This window comes from Sphaeramia orbicularis, chromosome 11 (assembly GCF_902148855.1).
Source record: "Sphaeramia orbicularis chromosome 11, fSphaOr1.1, whole genome shotgun sequence".
NCBI lineage: Eukaryota > Metazoa > Chordata > Actinopteri > Kurtiformes > Apogonidae > Sphaeramia > Sphaeramia orbicularis.
In genome coordinates this window covers 21,363,645-21,369,359 of record NC_043967.1, presented here as the reverse complement: position 1 = coordinate 21,369,359, position 5,715 = coordinate 21,363,645, and the positions used below count along the sequence as shown (strand labels likewise).

The following is a 5,715-nucleotide window of genomic DNA, read 5'->3' as shown; positions in this document are numbered from 1 at the left end:
GGATAAAGGTGGGAGATATCCTCCTCTGATTCGTCCTCCGGTTCGAGGGCGGCAGCCCGTCTCCCCGAGCGGCGTTTGGGGTATATTCCCCGACTGGGGAAAAGCAAAGGGAGGTCAGGGACGGAAACAGGTCATGCACAGGCAGGCTATCACTCAGGCAACAGGACATAAGGGCTAGACAAATACTCACGTACCAGAAAGTCAGGGCGAGAAGATCGAAACCAGGAAACCAGATGAGGCAGACAAAAACCGACAGGGAGCAGGCAGTAGGCAAAAAACCGAGGAATCCAAAAAAGGGTCACAACAGGCAGACAAAACGAACAAACGAGGTCAAGACACTGGTAAGAACTACTAGAGTTACAAACTGGCGACTGACAAGGGGAAAGGACAGGGTTTAAATACACAAAAAGGGAGGGAAGACAACTAGACACAGGTGGAGCAAATCAGGGCGGAGACAGGTAATCAGGTATGAGGTCAGGGAGAACAGAGAACAGGAAGTAAAGACGACAGACAAGACACATGAGGGGAAACTTAACAAAATAAAACAGGAAACGACAAACAAAACATAAAAGACAGACGAGACCAGACTAACGTCTGGCTGCGGGTATGACAGTAGGTGGTGGTGTGGAAGGAATTCTGTTGCTATCCAACCAATGTGGAAGTCAGAAGAAGATAAACCCTTACCTTTCTGTTAACCTGTTTGAGGCAAAGAGAAGCAGAGCGACCTTCGTTGTCCCTGATATATCACTGAGTGGTTCGGCTGACAAGGCGAGCCCATGCTGTGCAGATCTAAGGCTTTTTCAGGACACAACTGCAGCGCCGTGTATGGTCTCGTGGTGATTAGGTCACTTCCGGACTCGGGCACGGATCGTATTCACACGGCAATGTACTGTGCTCTAGTACAGGCAGTCCAGACCCAGGACTACCTTCTCAAGTGGAATCAGACATGGCACTGGAGCACAGAACAGTTGTATTCACATGGATAAAATGAAGCAGACTTGGGGGTCTAGCGTACTCGGATACGAACTCGAGTATGCTGTGTGAAAAGCCCTTGGTCTGTTTGAGAAAGATCAAATCATTGGCATGCATCAAGCAGAGAAAACATCTAAGGAGATTGCAGAAACTACTAAAATTGGGTTAAGAACTGTCCAAGGCATTATTAAAAACTGGAAGGATAGTGGGGAACCATTGTCTTCGGAGAAGAAATGTGGTCGGAAAAAAATCCTGATTGATCATGATTGGTGATCACTTAAAATTTAGTGAAATCAAATTGAAGAAAAACAACAGTAGGCTATGTTTAATAGTGAAAGTAAGAGCATTTCCACATGCACAATGCGAAGGGAACTCAAGGGATTGGGACTGAACAGCTGTTTTTATTATATTATTCTATTTTAATTTTAATGTTAATGTTTTTGTATTTTAACTTTCTCTCATCTTAAATGTATTTTTTATGCCTCTCCTGTGATGCTTTTATGTTTTATGCAAAACACTTTGAATTGTCCTGTACATGAAATGTGCTATGCAAATTTACCTGCCAGGCCTTGCCTTACCTGTGTAGCCGTAAGAAAACCGCTAATCAGAGAGGCTAACCTGTAAAAAGGGCTTCAATTTGCTAGGGAGCGAAAAGATTGGACTCTGGAGCAATGGAAGAAAGTCATGTGGTCTGATGAGTCCAGATTTATCCTGTTTCAGAGTGATGGGCACTAGGGGCGTAACGGGGCACTCGTTTGTACCGAACCATTTCGGTTCGGGGCCAAATGAATACATGTAGCCTATGTGAAGAACACAAACACTTGCCTTAAGTTTCCACATGAACCTCAAAGTGGAACACACACAGTATGAGCAGGGTGACCGGCCCCTAAGTAGAACCTACGTGCAGGGTTTCCCCTATATACATTGTACAAAAGCATCGCTGCAAAACAACACGCTTAATTCTGAGGCTGGGGCGCCGACAAGGGGGAGTAAACATGACAACAGAGAGTATAACAGAGGCTCAGAAGCTGGGTTGGACACTAGAAGCGTGTTAAGTTTCAGAGCGTGCCCCCTCGCCCCCCCGGTGTCCTTCACTATACCGAAAACATATCAAAAACTGTAACAAGCCGAAGACCCCTGTACCAAAAACGTACTGAACCAAAATTTTTCTGTACCATTACACCCCTAACGTGCACATCAGGGTAAGAAGAGAGGCAGATGAAGTGGTTACCCATCATGCCTAGTGCCTACTGTACAAGCCTGTGGAGGCAGTACTATGATCTGGGGTTGCTGCAATTGGTCAGGTCTAGGTTCAACATTATGAGCCCAAAGAATGAGGTCAGCTGACTACCTGAATATACTGACTGACAGGTTATTCCATCAGTGGATTTTTTTCTTCCCTGATGGCATGGGTGTATTCCAAGATGGCAATGGCAGGATTCATCTGGCTTAAATTGTGAAAGAGTGGTTCAGGGAGCATGACACATCTTTTTCACCCATGGATTGGCCACCACAGACTCCAGACCTGAACCCCATTGAGAATCTTTGGGATGTACCGGAGGAGGCTTTGTGCAGTGGTCAGACTCTCTCATCATCAAAACAAGATCTTGGTGAAAAATTAATGCAACACTGGATGGAAAAAAAATCTTGTGACATTGCAGAAGCTTATTGAAACAATGCCACAATGAATGTCTGTTGTAATTAGGGATGTAATGATATGAAAATTTCATATCACAGTTATTGTGACCAAAATTATCACCGTTATCATTATTATTGCGGTATTGTTGAAATGTGTTCAAAATGTTCAAAAAGTACTTATACGCACACTGAAATAATTTAACCAAGTTGTATTTTGAAAAAAAACTAATAAAGTAACATGCACAATGTACTTTCTGTTGCAGAAACATTCAAGTAATAACATGTAAACAACAAACATACAAATGTGATTTAAGTTTACACCTTATAGACTCAAGAGATATCTGCACCAGGGGTGGGAACTGATAGGATTTGATCAATATCAATGCCATTATCAGTTCTGCTTATCAATCCAATTCCTTATCAATTCTCCTATTGATTCCTGAGGTGTTTTTGAGTGTGAAAAAAAGTAGTTGGACAGGTCAGAGTGGAGTTTGTTTGAACATTTTCCAGATCAAATCATTCAGTGTCACACATATACACTATTGTACACACAAACAGAAAGTGAAACACAGTCATGTTTTCCTGAACAAATGTGAATATTCTGAAAGAATGAGGATTTAAAACATGTTAGGCTGATCTGATCCAGACTGGTCAGTGGTTCAGTCCTGGTCAGTGACGGACCAATCCCAACAGTATCCTCTGGTCCAGTTCCTCTGGAGGTCAGTCAGTGGATTTCCTGTTGAATGTCCTTCAGTTCATAAATCCTCCTCTCCTTTGGTTTTTACACACAACATGTGTCTTTGTACAGTTGCAGTTCACTCATTTGGGTCCATTTGAACTGACGTATTGGTCCTCAGTATCTATATTCAGACGGTAGGGGGTTAACACTAATGCGGACCGGGTCTGTCCACTCGCTTGCTAAAACGGACTGAGTCCGTGCGCATGCTTGTTCGGACCGACCCGCAGTCGGACGGATCAGGTCCGTGCGGGAGCCCCTATCCCCGAATCTCTGGAGCTCTGTCTGTGCAGGTGCCTTCCACCATGTTTTCAGAGGCCAAACATTATAAACTACGCACACACGCCTGGAGTGCCGCTGCTTCTTCAGGAAATTAACGGTACCGTGAGTTTTCTAGGTGCGGTAATTGAACACGGTTATCATAATAATTAGAATTTAAACGGTAATACTAACCGTCGGAAATTTTTACCGCGGTTTATCATAATACTGGTTATCATTACATCCCTAGTTGTAATCAAAGCTAAAGGCTGTCCAACAAAATATTAGAGTGTGGGACCTTTTTTTTGGGCCAGGCAGTGTATATTAATGTCTCCATATTTACCAGGATATTTGCAGGAGTCAGAAATTTAATGAGATAGAAATATGAGCAGAAACAGAGGCAAGAAAGATGCTGAATAATTTAGTGACATGTATTGGAGTTTGATAGTAGAATGTGGCTTAACTGTTCACTAACGGGTTTTCACTAATCAATGCTGTCATTTTAATCACGTTACCATGGTTTGAGATCTCAGCTGGTGAGAAGAATGTTGTTATGAAGAGTACAACTCAGGGCGCTGAGCCATGATAATGACTGTGATGATGTTGTAATGCCAAGTGTAGTGCAGTTGTGTGTTCATTTTAGTCACAAAAGGAACACAGAACACTACATACCACACATATGGGGTGAGCAGTTGATTTTGATGAGTGAAAACACAGACATGGTGTGAAACGTGTCACTGCTGGTATGCTGCCTCTGTTTTCAACAGACTTTATTGTCAATCAAGACAGCTGTGACCCAATAAAACATCACTCTGCAGTAGCACTGTGTGGAAAATTGTCACCAATGACAAAAACACTTTAATTAAGCTTAAAGCAAATCATAGTTAAGTTGTTTCCGACTTCATTTGTCTGACATCTTCCCTTAACCCTAATCAGTTTATATTTACCGACCAACTTCTGTTCATATTAGCATTAAACCAAATATATTTATTTTTTATACTTTTAATGTAGATGTTTATGTTTACTTTGGTCAAGTTTTTAGCATCCTGTGATCTATGAGAGTGATGCTAAGTGTATATTTCCAAAGCTAATTTGTTTTAGCTAACTGTTTCAGTAAACTGAAAACACCTTACATTTAGCTGTTAGCTCTTCCTTCAGCTCTCATTTGCTCTTCATCCATAATTTTGACCTATTTTAACACTTCACCACACGTCTATTCATTACACCCTTTTGTTCAACACAACACTTTTGTTCTGAAAGCTGTACAAAATTAATTACATATTATACTTTGCTAAGTTCTTGCTTACTGTGTACATGGACATACATTGGTAGTGTTAGCTGTTCAGCAAATGTATGGATTTGTCCACTGTTTATGTTTTTTTTTAATCACTTTTATAAACATTCTAATTCAGTGTAACATTCATCCATGATGTTTTAAACTGCTTAATAATAATAATAATAATAATAATAATAATAATAATACATGTTTGTCCTGCTGTAGCTTACAGAAAAGTTGATTCAGTTCAGTCAAGTCTAGACAATATGGCTGAAATATGTGTGTTTAAGTTGTTAAATGTACATTCCAATTATTGTAAGGATTTCAGTGAAGTGTTTGTTGTTGCCATTGAGTATTTTATTGTAAATATTGACAGAATTCACTATGCCCATCTAACTTCATGCTCATGTCTTCTGTTCATTGCTACCTGACCTGACCATGAAGAACGTCCATGAAAAATAGACTTGGAGGGCTGAGCCGGTTCTGGAACGTTTCTGGTGAAAACATGAACATGATCAACACCAGAGGACCTGATGTTTCCATGGGGTGATACAACCAGATCTGACAGACAACACAGGTTAGATTGATTTTAACTTGTTTCTGAGTGTAGTTTCCTAATGGGCAACATGACATTAGTTTGTTAATGAGGAACGCCTGCCAAGTACCACAATAATAAACAAGGAAATCAACTGCTATCATGTATTTTTAACAAACCACCCTCACCAGTACTCCCAAACACCTACGCAAGAAGGCCCTAAGTTGCATACACCCCCGTTTGGGAACCACCTATTATAGAATTTGTTGTTTTTCTGTGTTAATGTGATTAAAACAGTCA

The 5,715-nt window shown here is 41.0% G+C and overlaps 1 long non-coding RNA gene across 1 annotated transcript; it reads right to left on the bottom strand.

The window, feature by feature from the left end:
- Positions 1-1,242: 1,242 nt before the first annotated feature.
- On the bottom strand, positions 1,243-2,195 carry LOC115428671 (uncharacterized). Its single transcript, XR_003936668.1, has 3 exons — positions 2,169-2,195; positions 1,551-1,703; positions 1,243-1,367 (listed from the first exon to the last, which is right to left on the bottom strand). It is a non-coding gene; the product is annotated as an uncharacterized LOC115428671 (long non-coding RNA).
- Between the last annotated feature and the right edge of the window lie 3,520 nt (positions 2,196-5,715).